Source organism: Melopsittacus undulatus, chromosome 11 (genome assembly GCF_012275295.1).
Source record: "Melopsittacus undulatus isolate bMelUnd1 chromosome 11, bMelUnd1.mat.Z, whole genome shotgun sequence".
In the NCBI taxonomy this organism is placed as follows: domain Eukaryota; kingdom Metazoa; phylum Chordata; class Aves; order Psittaciformes; family Psittaculidae; genus Melopsittacus; species Melopsittacus undulatus.
Window position 1 is genome coordinate 9,443,169 of NC_047537.1, and position 14,345 is coordinate 9,457,513.

At 49.9% G+C, this 14,345-nt stretch overlaps 1 protein-coding gene across 5 annotated transcripts in view; it reads right to left on the minus strand.

Annotated features, from left to right (window-relative positions):
• EHMT1 (euchromatic histone lysine methyltransferase 1) overlaps positions 1-14,345 on the minus strand; it is a 115,107-nt gene that overhangs the window by 75,783 nt on the left and 24,979 nt on the right. The window lies entirely within an intron of this gene.

Genomic DNA, 14,345 nt, shown 5'->3' on the forward strand with positions numbered 1-14,345 from the left:
ACCTTCCCGTTCCCATCCTCTGTCAAGGAGGTGAAGCTCTTGCTGTAGGATCACAGGCATTTTTAGGCAGCGAGCATCTCGGGTTAGAACAAAAGCCAGGAAAAGCCTGTCTCAGGCAAGCCTTGTGCAAGGAAAAGGGAGCATTTCCAGTGCCACTCAGAGCAGCACATTTGTCACTCTGGGCCTTCCACATATTACAATATTTTCATGAAATGCCATTAATATTATTTTCTCCCCCCCAATGAGCTTCAACTGAGCCTTTTAGCTCACGATGCAAATAGTGCTCCCATCCATCTTAAAGCTAAACCTACCCTACTCTACCCTCCATCACCTTGAAGGTTATTTTAACTCCACCTGCAAGTTAAAAAGCAGGATGAAAGAGGGGAAAGAGACTCAAGTACAACCCACTTCATGCCTTGTTTTCCTAAGGAGCTGAACTGTAAGAGAGGTTTTTCACTACTCCATCACTACTCACCTCCTCAATGCCATAAGACTGTTTCAAAGAGGAATTAATAGATGATTTTTATCCTTTCCAGTTTCCCAAACAACAACAATGCTGATGTCCACTAGGCTTTCTCACTGTGAGTGATCTGCACACGGAATGTGACTGTTCCTTAAAACCCTGTATTTCCCTGTATCTCCTTTGTACATCCCCAGCACATCCCTACCAGCTCACAGAACTACTGCAGAAAGCAAAGACAGTTGATGCAGAAGTAAAGCTTTGCAGGCCAGGGCAAAACCTGGTTGTTTAACCCCAAGGAAGGTTTAATGCACACCCTATTCCTCATGTTAGGCCCAGGCCAGAAAAACCTCTGCATGTGCAAATCCATTACTTGTGGATGCTCATTTCCCATGTGCACATGGATAATACATGGGTGGACAGTGTCTGCTTCAATGCTCACGCTTGAATTCTTCAAAGGAAGATGAAGAAATGAACTGAATGAAGTTACTTTAGCAACACAGCAGTTATGAACACATCAGGGTGACGGATGAAGACCGAATCCCAGCTCTTTCCCTGCACCAAGCTTCCAAGGTAATCACAAAAACGCCAGGAGACTTTCTGTGCAGTGCAATAAGCCAAGCAAAGTCCAGACTCCCATCAGCTCACAGCACATTCACATCAGATGCACTATGCACACAGCTCAGCCTGTTGGTCTCCTATCTCCTGCCTGATGAATTCAGCCCAGACCTCAACATCAACCCACAGCTTCTTAGCAGATTATTTGGGATACCAATCACATTTGGCTTCCCAACACACATCAGCCTTTCCACATCAAGCACTGGTGAGCTGCATTTTACTAAAGCATTTTTGGAGCACAGAGGGACCCAGGGTAAATGAGAGTCATTTGGCTCAGAGAACACGTGGCTCAGCTCCCCTCGGCGCTCTCTGTGTGCTGGAGCATCTCCCCAAGCCCCAGGCTCTGCAGCAGGAATGTTGTTTAGGGACCCTGTTATCAGCACAGGATGCTCTTCTCCCCACACCACATCAGGTAACTCTGAGGTACCACACAATGCTTTCATCAAGCACAGATTGGTAAGCCCTGCTGACAAATTCTGTTCTCATCCTCTCCCTTGCCTTTAAATTGGAGGTGGTTTAAAATACTACTCAGACCATACAATCCTGAGGCATGTCTGCTGGATCTGGAGTGTTTGCATCTAGCACAGCTCAAGCATGTCAAATTTGTTTCCTTGGAAACAAAGACCCATTTGCAAGCATTGCCTTCTTCCTTTTTTTTTAATGCAAGGAAGCCATCCATACCTGCAGCTCTTGCTGATACAAAGGAATTAAAGCAGATTCACTTCCCAAGAAGGTGGATAAGAGAATTATTAATGTATTTCACTAAGGAACAATTGGGCTTGCTACACTAATGGAAAACAGCACAGTTCATCACTGTTTAAAAATCCCTTTTTCCCTCAGTAGATACACACTTGAGGCATTCACAGTGTTTCCTTAGGGACTGGCAGGGAAAAAGCAGCAAAGCAAAGTCCTTTGCTTACCCAAGGCTAGGTACACTGGTTCCAGTGCAGGAACAATCTAAAGGCAAAATCCTGTATTGCTCCAAAAGGTGCACTGGTGCAGCTCAAAACACATCTGCTTCCAACACAGACTGCAGAGACAACACCAGCTTAATGCAAAAGAAGCAATAACAGCCTCTGGATAGGTTCTGCCTGTTGGAATCCCAACTTCTTCCTACCAAGGGGCATGCGTTAGGGCTTAGTGGGAAGCAGCCTCTCTGTGTAGCTGTAACTCTTCTCCCAGGGGCTGCTCACATCAAAGGTCCTCACACTGGAAGCAGTAAATCCTATGGTGATGACACACAACCTCTCTGAGAGGGCAAGGAAGAGGAGCGAGGGCAGCAAGTGTCAGAGCTGAGTTATCCATGGCCTCATCTGCACGGGCAGGCAGTGCCTCCCACTTTAGAGCCTTCATCAGGGATTACAAGAGCTCAGCACCTTTCAAACCCTGTCAGATATGAATCAAAGAACAGTTTGGGTGGAAAGGACCTTAAGACCATCCAGTTCCACCCTCTGCCACGGGCAGAGACCCCTTCCACTGGAGCAGCTTGCTCCAAGCCCCTGTGTCCAACCTGGCCTTGAACACTGCCAGGGATGGGGCAGCCACAGCTGCTCTGGGCACCCTGTGCCAGCGCCTCAGCACCCTCACAGGGAAGAATATGGCATAAAATGGACACACATGAGAAGAGTAAATGAAATCATGGCTCCTTCAACATGCTGTACTCATGCACAGTTCACTTCCTAACACGACTGGGCTGGGGCTGTGTTACAGTCTCTACTTCAGAAGACCACCTTCAGATCCAAACCTTCTCTTGTTCCTGTTAGCATCACTGCATTAGAAAAAGCCAAGGGAGCTGCACAAACAGAAGCTGACAGTAGCAAGGAAAGCCTCCTTCCTCCACATGAAGGACAAAGCCTCGCAATCCCCTGCAACTAGAGAATCCCAGAGTCATTGCTAGAGCCAGCGCTAAAGGTGATGTGAACCCTGAATGTTTCACACTTCTGGAATCAGGTCTTGGACTCCAGTGTACTAGATACTGCAAGGAAGTTCAGAGCTTGCAAAGGTTCCAGAGAAGCTGTGGCTGCCCCATCCCTGGCAGTGTTCAAGGCCAGGTTGGACACAGGGGCTTAGAGCAAGCTGCTCCAGTGGAAGGGGTCCCTGCCTGTGGCAGGGGTTGGAACTCCATGGTCTTAAAGGTCCTTTCCAGCCCAAACCTTTCTATGATTCTATAATAGCGAGTATGATACTGTCCACTTACTTGCCTCACAAGGAGGCACTGAATTCAATTCTGTTAACATTTTAAACTGAATGATTCAAAATACAGCAGAACACTAGGAAAAAAATTTAGAAAATGCTAAACTCTGATCAGTTTCAGTTTATGGCCATTGCTCCTCATCCTGTCACTGGGCATCACTGGAAAGAGTCTGGCACCAACCTGCTGGCACCCACCTCTGAGATACTGATCTGCATTGATGGGATCCCCTCTCTGGCTGCTCTTCTCCAGACTAACCAGGCCCAGCTCCCGCAATCTCTCCTCATCACAGAGATGCTTCAGACCCCTGAGCATCCTTGTGGCTTCCACTGGACCCTCTCCAGCAGCTCCTTGTCTGTCTTGTACTGAAGAGCCCAGAACTCCATCAAAAACATCATGGACCTTTGAAGCTTCTCCTCATGCAGCGTTACCCAGAGAAAAGACAAGCAGAAGTGCCTGATTCTGGTTTGGTAATACAGAACATAAAATAAAAACTCACAGGCAATAGGGAAAAGAAATAAATCTCAGTATTCTTCTGCAACAGGAAGCCGAATGCTGGTCTTGATCACTCTTGGGCTTCAATGAAACAATGTCAAGCACTGCCCAAGTCAGCTTCCTGTGCTTGAGCAGCTTTGTATGACATGTGCTTGGTAGCTGCAAGCTCTGGAGTTTCACATGAAACTGATTAGTGGCTGGATCATCCCTGTCACCGACTTCAAGAGATCGCACCAAGACAGCTCCTTCCTGCGTGCCTCTGATTAACAACTCCTGCTGCACTTGGGGAACTGAATTTCAGCACTGCTTCCATGCACAAGCTAAGGAAAAGCAGCCAGACAGGATCTGGCCCTCCAAGAGGCATTTCCAGGATTCCCTGCTACTCGGCAGCTGACAATATACAGCTAAGACACAACGAGCACTGCACAGCATCACCGTGGCACGTTGGATGCAGTCTGTGGGATGACCCTGCCCCAATGGGTGAGTCAAGGGAAGAGCTGCTGCAGCACCTCTCAGACCTTACTTGGCCCTTTCCCTGCCTCCTCGGTGCTTTCCCCTCTTGTGACAGACCAACACTGATGTGGGAGCTGCAGCTCTGGCCTGCCAAAGCACCCAATGCCACAAGGACCAGGCGTGCTCCCAACACTCGTCCCCCCAGCAGCCCCAGTGGATATGAATGGGACTCCTTGGAATCAGTCAACCAGGTTGGAAAAGCCCTTTAAGCTCATCAAGTCCAACCGTTCCCCAGCACTGCCAAGGCCACCAGTACTGATGCTCCAGGCCCATCACCAGCTCTGTTGCCCTTCTCTGGACCCGCTCCAGCACCGCAATGCCTCTCTTAGCTCCCAGCCACAAACACCAGCCAGAAGCAGGGTTGATACTGGTTCCTCCCTGGCCCTGGACCTCTGCTCCCCTCCCCAGCTCACCCGCTTGCTTTTGCAGAGGACATTTACAGCACTAACCTCGACCACATTATGCCTTGCATTGTCACTGGCTGTCTTCCATCATGGATCATTAACAATTCCCATTTATCATCATGCAGTTCTTCTTTCAATTAAAATAATACAGGAAAATGCACTGAAGATGTAGGGGTTTGTTTCCTTTCTAAAAGAACCCAAACTACTCCACAGAAAATCTGTGCTTTCTAGTAATCAGGGAACAAAAATAAAGCATGGCTGAATTTTGAGCCTCCCAACCTTGCACACTGCCCTTTTTACACCTGACAACACAGAGGCCTGAATGCTATCAAGTCACACACGGGTACTGGCAACACAAGCCTGCTCCGGGCCACTTCCCAGCCAGGTGCTCAGTTTAACCCAACACAAGCTGCCACGCAATCACAACAGCCCCAGAACAAAGAAAGGGCTGCAAAAATACTCAACCACCCTCATTTTTACCCTTAAACCACGAACAAGGCACCAAAACAGAGCTGCTTTTGCAGTGTGTTGAATTTAAAAGCAAAGAGCGCCCACACCCCATTATAAATCCACACAGGAGGGATATTTTTGACATACTCTATATTATGAATGTGTCCCAAGGCACCGCAGGCCCCTTTGCCACCCGCTCCAGCATGCTGCACAGATGCATTTAAAGCACAGGGAAAGGGGGCCCTGCCTTAGCATGAGGAATGTAACCACTGGGAGGGGGAAATGAAACCATAATAAATAAATGCTCATCAAGACACAGCGCTGCTGCAGACCAAGGCCTTACCTGTGGGGTGGGAGAGCTGCAGCAGGAGCAGCACCCTCAGCACACAGGCTCCATGCTGCTGCAGCCACCGGCACAGGGTGAAGTAAGCAGGAGCCAACCGGCTGCTCCCTGCTGCTGAGCCAGTTCAGAGGCATTTTGCCCATCCCAATGGAGCCTTTTCAGCTCATCCAGTCCAACCAAGGCCATGGCCACCCCTAACCCATGGCACTGAGGCCTCGTCTCCACACTGTGTGAACACTTGCAGGGCCGGTGCCTGCGGCCCTGCCCTGGGCAGCCTGTTCCAATGCCTGAGCACCCTCTGGGGCAGGAATTGTTTCTCAGCTCCATCTAAACCTGCCCTGGTGCAGCTTGAGGCCGTTTCCTCTTGTCCCATCCCTTGTTCCTTGGGAGCAGAGCCCAGACCCTCCTGACCCCATCCTCCTCTCAGGCACTTGTAGGGAGCCATCAGGTCCCCCCTGAGCCTTCTCCAGACTGAACCCCCCAGGTCCCTCAGCCATTCCTTATGAGACCTGTTTGGCCTTGCTGGCTTTTAGATTCCCATCAAGGATTTTGGGAGGGCTAAAACAGCACATCCATGTGCTCTGCACCATAGGGGGTGACAGTGTGCTCAAAAGGAGCAACATCCTCCCAGCACAACATCACCACAGCTCCATCCCATTGCAAGGGAAAGCAAACAGCCACAATGCTGCCCTGCTCCCAGAGCCTGGCAGGGGGAAGGAGGTAAATCCAGACCATTTTAAAGCTCTCTTGATCATTCCTTAGAATAAGATTTAGAAAAAGAACGCACGGAGCGATTAAAATGTGCAACCATTCTGCTTGCTGTTCCGACTGCCACCTTTAATGTTTCAAACAACATCCAAGGCCAATATTGTTGCTTAATTTAACATAACTGGATCCCGACTGCATTTGTAACAGATTAAACCACAGAAATATCCACATGTTTTAATGAGGATTTGGCACAACTCAGCGCCAGATTTTAGCAATATTTTTGGACTCCAAGTTCTTGCAGAAGAAAAGAAGCCCCTTTGGTGCTGGACCTGCATTCCCTGCACTGAGGCTTTTTTGGATGTAAGTTGAATGGAAAACCTAAATATTCAGTGCTGTCAGAATCTGAGCAACATCTGGGCAATTCTCTTTGCCTCACAGAAGATTTTAGCCAGCTCCGCAGAGCCTCACTCATGTTGCTGAGACAGAAGGGCTCCTCTTACATTTGCATGCTTCACTCTCAGTCTGTAGTTTCTATGCCAACAAGCACTTGTAACTCCTTCCCAAGCACATTTGGAAGTGGGGGAGATGGAAGATCTGAAATAGGATGAAGATTCTTTCAGTCTGAGGGGGTTTGCTGTGGTGGTTTTTCTCCCAGAGCTAACTCATCCATTCCTCCTGTCTTACTGTGAGCTCTGGAAAGGCCCAGTAACCATCACCTCAGTCACGGCAACTCTTCCACCTGCTCCAAAAGACAGCAGGGACTTCCTAAGAGGAAAGTTGTTTCAGTCATTCTGAGGTGAAAAAATATATTCATACCTGTAAGAAATTTGGGGCTGTTCAGCCTGGAGAAGAGAAGCTGCACGGAGACCTCAGAGCAGCTTCCAGTGTCTGAAAGGGGCTCCAAGGATGCTGGAGAGGGGCTCTTCATCAGGGACTGTACTGACAGGACAAGGGGTGATGGGTTCAGATTGAAACAGGGCGAGTTCAGGTTAGATCTAAGGCAGAAGCTCTTCCCTGTGAGGGTGCTGAGGTGCTGGCACAGGGTGCCCAGAGAAGCTGTGGCTTTTTCATCTCTGTGGTTGCGTCCATGCACCTACAAGGTCAGAGCGCTGAGCACAAGTGTTCACTATTAAATTGGTCTGGGGTAGGGAGGAAGGGGAGACATCACTTTCAAAAACCTGGATGAAACTCAAACTGCTGAGGTCTGACTGACATCTCAGCAGTGGCCCTGTACACTCCAGTGAATAATGGTCACATAAATTTGCATGGAGCCGTTGTCTGAAGAGACACATTGATTCTTTGGAGAGAAAACTGGTGTAATATATACTATACATATATTATACATATTGTATATATTATATATACTAATTAATCTGAGTATAGAGAATCACAGAATCCCAGCCTGGTTTGTGCTGGAAGGGACCTTAAAGCTCCTCCAGCTCCAGCCCCTGCCATGGGCAGGGACCCCTTCCACTGGAGCAGCTGCTCCAAGCCCCTGTGTCCAACCTGGCCTTGAACACTGCCAGGGATGGGGCAGCCACAGCTTCTCTGGGCACCCTGTGCCAGTGCCTCAGCACCCTCACAGGGAAGAGCTTCTGCCTAAGAGCTCAGCTCAGTCTCCCCTCTCTTGGGCAGGTTCAAGCCATTCCCCTTGGCCTGTCCCTACAGGCCCTTGTCCCAAGCCCCTCTCCAGCTTTCCTGCAGCCCCTTTAGGCACTGGAGCTGCTCTCAGGTCTCCCTTCAGGAGCCTTCTCTTGTCCAGGCTGCCCCAGCCCAGCTCTCTCAGCCTGGCTCCAGAGCAGAGCTGCTCCAGCCCTCACAGCATCTCCATGGCCTCCTCTGGGCTCGTCCTAACCTAACCACAAGAGCAGGAGAAGATACTCTTAAGGACCCCAATATGATAAACTTCTCTTACTTGAGCTAGATGAGGGATACAAAGGAAGGCAGACTGGGTGCCCTTAGCTCAAGCACAACGTTCATTGCACTGCTGTTCCGGCAGGGCACCAGTTCCTTCCCTCCCTCCACAACCACAGATGATGCTGTGCATCAGACAGCTGATTTCATCAGCAACTCAGGATTTGTTTTTCCAAACAGGGATGAGGATGAGATCCAGGAAGGGCAAAACCTCCCTCGGGAACAGGAGACAAAAGGACAAGATTAGCAGTATGGTGGCAGAGACTAAAAACAACTTGTGTATTTTCAAAAGCACTACTGTCTGACAGCCCCCAGCGAACAACCAGAGTTAGTCCTGCCAAGAGCCATTAACAGATCAGCAGCAAAGGGTACCTCTGGAAAACTCTTCTCATTTGAGACAGGCCTATAGGTCAGTGCCTAGCACAAGAAATGCCTCAAGCACAGAGAAGATGCCTCACAAGCTATCACCATTAACGCCCACTGTCCAGCCTCCGCTGTGCCTTAGGAAGGGGCAGCCTCCTTCTCTTACCCAGCTTCCATCCTCTGAGGTTCCCTGCCACGCTTTCACAACCTTTGCCATTTCAAAAGACCTCCTGGCAGCCAGGCCAGTGAGCACGGAGCTGCTACACTCAAGGCTGCATGACTGATCAGTGCAGGCTTCTCCCTCCACGCCATGCACACGCAGCGCACGCTGCCGACCGATCAGGACCATAACTGCTCTAAATGAAGAGTATTTTCACCTAGTGCCATGGGCCATGGGGATTTGTACTCACTGGAAATACAGCTCCATCTGCCACTGAAGAGACTGAGCCTAAAACACATAACCAACAGCGGCTTTTGGCAGAGGGGTGGCCAGTGGAGACTTCTCTGTCTGGGGCAACTTCTTCCATGCTATGCACAAGCCAAGTGCACCCACAGCAAGACACAGCAATGCCTATGAGGTACAGAATGAACAAACCTGGGTGGGTTTATGCTGCCGCCTACACCTACACCCCCCTGGGACCACTCTCTGAGTAGGGAGAGCAAATCTAAATCAATCTTTGGCAGAACACAAGCCTGTCGAGGCTGATGTTAATGAAATCCCCAGCCAGGGTTAACAGCAGACAAAGGGTTGTGTGTGCCAAGCAGAGCAGGTGAGACCTAAGGAGGATATTCACACACCTGGTTTGTGTTCCCTGCACTCACTCTACCCAGGAGAGCCTCCCTCCCTCCTCTGTGCTAAGGGACATCTGGGTCATGAACCCCTACTGCAGTCCCTGGAGTTGGGTGGTATTAAACTACTTCCACTGTCCTTTTCCTTGAGAAGGGCAGCACAAAACTCTGCCTGGAAATCACAGAACCCCAGCCTGGTTTGTGTTGGAAGGGACATTAAAGCTCCTCCAGCTCCAACCCCTGCCACGGGCAGGGACCCCTTCCACTGGAGCAGCTGCTCCAAGCCGCTGTGTCCAACCTGGCCTTGAACACTGTCAGGGATGGGGCAGGCCCAAATGCAACAGAAGGTCACACACGCTCCTCCACTCATGGCAGTACCCACTCATGGGTCCTTGTGCCGAGCCTTCTCCCAGTGGGTCTCTGATGGGATTCCTGCAGCAGCCAAGTAAGACAAATCAGTATTAACTGGGCTGAGTGCTGCAGAGAGATCATGAAAATGAATTAACTGCCACCCTTCTCTCACCCATGATGGATTACACTGCCCCTTTGGAGCAATTCCACATAAGGGGAGAGGGGATCACCCGTCAAATATGAGGAATTTATTGCCATGTGGTTTCCTGTGTTGAAACACAGCCTGAAACTTTCACCAGCACCTCTGATAATGCTACGAGAGGAGGAACGAGCCAGGGCCACATCCAGGTCTGGTGCCAGCAACTTTTTGCTGACTACAGTGGAAATGAGCTCCACTTCTGCTGCCCTATGCCTGGATGAGCAACACTTACATGGACATGAATCATGGAATCATAGAATCAACCAGGTTGGAAAAGCCCTTTAAGCAAATCCAGTCCAACCATTCACAGCACTGCCAAGGCCACCCCTAACCCATGGCACTGAGGCCTCGTCTCCACGCTGTGTGAACACTTGCAGGGACGGTGCCTACAGCCCTGCCCAGGGCAGCCTGTTCCAATGCCTGAGCACCCTCTGGGGCAGGAATTGTTCCTCAGCTCCATCTAAACCTGCCCTGGTGCAGCTTGAGGCCGTTTCCTCTTGTCCCATCCCTTGTTCCTTGGGAGCAGAGCCCAGCCCCTCCTGGCTCCATCCTCCTGTCAGGCACTTGTAGGGAGCCATCAGGTCCCCCCTGAGCCTTCTCCATCTGAACCCCCCAGGTCCCTCAGCCCTTCTCCATCTCTCTTGGGCTCTAGGCCCTGCACCAGCTCTGGTGCCCTTCTCTGGTCCCGCTCCAGCCCCTCAAGGTCTCTCTTGTGATGGGCAGCAAACCCTGTTCACTACACAAGACTTGCTTTAACATTGTGCTTTCTCTCTTCACCCACCCTCAGTGTAATTCCCCATTGGAAGCAGGGCCATCCCTACCTCCAAGTTTCTATCTATTTCTCAAAGCTTGCTGGAATGAAACTGGAAAGCGGGGTGGAGGCCAGGATCAGCACTCCCCAGCACCACGGCAGCTCTGGAGCTGTGCCACTGCTCCCACCCCAGCTTCACCAGCATGCCTGGCGTTCAGGAGCTGGAGCGTGCAGCCTGCTATAGAGAATAAATGTGTTAGCTGATAAAATATGAAACTCCCTTCCTCAACCAACGCACCCACAAAACTCTAATTTAGCTCTGAGATTCATCACTGAATATTACATCACTTTGGAACCTTTTAAGGAAGCATCCCAGCATCTTCCCAAATTAATCAGGTAACTTTTGAGCCTTTTAAGGAAGCATTCCCCTGTTTTCCCAGATTAATCAGGTAACTGGTTTTTAGCCAAAGTTAAAAATAACCAAGAGGCAGATGAGTGCCAGTGAAAAACTCTTGGAGGGAAGAATTTGTTCCATCACACCTGTAAGGAAGCTCTTGTCCTTCATACAATGGTTTGGACTGGAAGTGCCCTTAAAGCTCCTCCAGTTCCAACTGTCCACGGGCAGGGACCCCTTCCATTGGAGCAGCTGCTCCAAGCCCCTGTGTCCAACCTGGCCTTGAACACTGCCAGGGATGGGGCAGCCACAGCTTCTCTGGGCACCCTGTGCCAGCACCTCAGCACCCTCACAGGGAAGAGCTTCTGCCTAAGAGCTCATTTCAGTCTCCCCTCTTTCAGTCTGAACCCATCACCCCTTGTCCTATCACTACAGTCCCTAATGAAGAGTCCCTCCCCAGCATCCCTCTAGGTCCCCCTCAGATACTGGAAGCTGCTATGAGGTCTCCACGCAGCTTCTCTTCTCCAGGCTGAACAGCCCCAATGTTCTCAGCCTGGCTCCATACAGGAGGTGCTCCAGCCCCTGAGCATCCTCGTGGCCTCCTCTGGACTTGCTCCAACAGCTTCATGGCCTTCTTAAGCTGAGGACACCAGAACTGCACCCAGTGCTGCAGGTGGGGTCTCACCAGAACAGAGTAGAGGAGGAGAATCACACCCCCAGGCACTGATGTTCCTTCCCAGCAAACACCCAAGGACAGCTCTCCTCACGAATTCTGAATCACTTGAGGGCTTCCATTGCAGGCAGCCCATATTGCCAGCAAAATCCTAGAGCAGACTTGCACTATCTACCACAGCAGGCTTGACCCCATTTTCATACTGCAGAGCAAAAATATCCCAACAAACCCTCCTAATCCTGCAGGATACAGAGCAAACAGCACTCCAGGACTCCTTCAGTACCACCCGATTAAACACAAACATGCCCCTATGGTAGCTCAATGATTTTAAACATTCACCATCTTTTCATTTCAGATTTAAGCACTTTGCCTGGTAACTGTCTGAAGGGCAAATCATCACAGAAATAGGAGGACAACTCATTTTCCTTTATTCTGGAAGAGATTATTGGAATAAATAAAATAATCAGCTTAGACAAGAGCACAGTTGACAACTTGTGACAAACAAAGGACTCCTTTTCATTTTCCTTTCCAAAGGGAAGATGTTCTTGGATGGAGTTTGCAAGGGAAGTGCAGAAGTTCTGGAGTTAAATAACCTTGGGCTGCTAACTCCCAAACAACTCCCTGCACGTCACTTCAGACACTCTCAGAGCCACTTAGTTTTAATATCATTAATATAGACACTTAGAACACCCCCAGAAAAGATACAAAAGCTGCTTCCCAATCCCATTTTGTACAGAACTACCCTACAGAAGCAGCCTTAGTCCGAGTGGGAAAGATGGGAAAGATGCCCTGGGAGTGAGCACAGCCCCTGCACTAGGCACTGACCACAGCAGGTGACTGCCTTTTAGGTTCCCCTTCCCATCCAAATCTCTGCCCCCCATAAATCCACACTAAGTCCTTGGAGGCTAATGAGTTTATCTGGATTTCAAACAGTGTGGAAGATACTGGAACCAGTTTCAAATCAAGCCAAGGAAGGTTATATGCTAATGCTTGCTGATGAATGCAAAAGAGAGGAGCTGTCTAATCAATGCCAGCCTGTAGCACTTGATGCTCAGCATCATGATTAACATGGTTAAAGAAGCATCAGATACACTATGACTTGCACATATAGCCACAAATCTGAATTAAGTTAAAGGCAAGGCATTTAACTCCCAAAACCCAAGCCTAACTTCTCCCAGTGGGAGAAGTGAACAAGAGGAAAAGGAACCTTCCAGTTCATATTAGCAAGAGATGAAGCTCTTATTTACTGGGCAAATCGGGGGGTATCTCTTTCTGAAGGACTCTTTTAATAAGCAATGTGAGTTATAAGAATAGCAGGAAACTGTGGTTCAAGGTTGCTACAGCCTCAAAAAAGAAACAGGGATAATGAACTGATGGAGGCACAGATTCCCGGGAACACTAAGGGCTGTGACAGTACCAAGGAATCAAACTGATGATCTGGAAAATAAGATGAGATTAAGAATGATCAGGTTAGTGCGGGCTCCTGAAGGAGCAGAAGCAGAACACAGACTCCTGGGCTGCAGTGGATTGTTAAGGAGGTTTGGGATGAATAATTTCTGCTGTTCCCATCATGTCCCTGTGTTCCAGGTCCCCAGACAGGCCAGTCACACAGTGCCCTGCATCCCTCCCGGGAAAGGAGCTCGCTTGTACATCAAGGAGCCATATCCTTAAACCAGCTCCAAGCCTGGTGCCTGGATCCAGCACTGCTCCCTGTGAGGAACAGAGGGAAATGTGTGACTTGAGATGCTCCCTTTGCTATCTCAAGCAGTGGTTCTGTGGATTCTGGGCACAGCCACATCGCTGCAGCTGGAGACAGTGCCACCAGGAAGAGCTCCTGCATGTTCCAGCACTCCTGCCTTCCCACAGGGAACAGCCATTCCTTGTGCTCCCTTCAGCACCTGTACTCTTCCCACAGGAAACCACCATTCCTTCTGTTTGCTTCAGCACCTGTACCCTTTCCACAGGGAGCAGCCATTCCTTCTCTTTGCTTCTGGAGCTGTAAATCACTGCGGCAGCAAGTAGGTCACGGGCTGGATGACGCTTGAAGAATCACCTGCACTTCATTTCCTCTTCTTTCTTTCCTCCCCTCCCCTTGTTTTAAGGGGCCACCAGGGCTCCTCACCACTTCTGGTCCTCTCTTCCTCCTCTGCCACACTCACAGTCTCGGCTCCTGCATTCCTGTTCTCTTCCTGCTCTGTTTAATCCCATCTTTCAGCACAGGCAGACACATGTCTTTGAAGCAGGATTTCTCTTCCATCTTCCCTTTCTTCACAGACCCTGTTTTTCCAAGCAGAACCCAACGCACTGTGTTGCTTCTCTGAAACTCAGAAACCCAAATGTATGTCCTATACACTGATCAGTGCAGCACACCTCATCCACCACAGGAATCCCAGCCTGGTCTGTGCTGGAAGGGACCTTAAAACTCCTCCAGCTCCAACCCCTGCCACGGGCAGGGACCTCTTCCACTGGAGCAGCTGCTCCAAGCCCCTGTGTCCAACCTGGCCTTGAACACTGCCAGGGATGGGGCAGCCACAGCTTCTCTGGGCACCCTGTGCCAGCGCCTCAGCACCCTCCCAGGGAAGAGCTGCTTAATGTCTAATCTCAATTTCCGCTCTCTCAGGTTGAAGCCATTGTGGAATGCTGTGGGATAATGTGGAATGTGGTTATTCTATTGAGTTCACAGCCAGGTTAAAAAATGCAGCTCCTTCCCCTGTGCCTGTACGTTCACT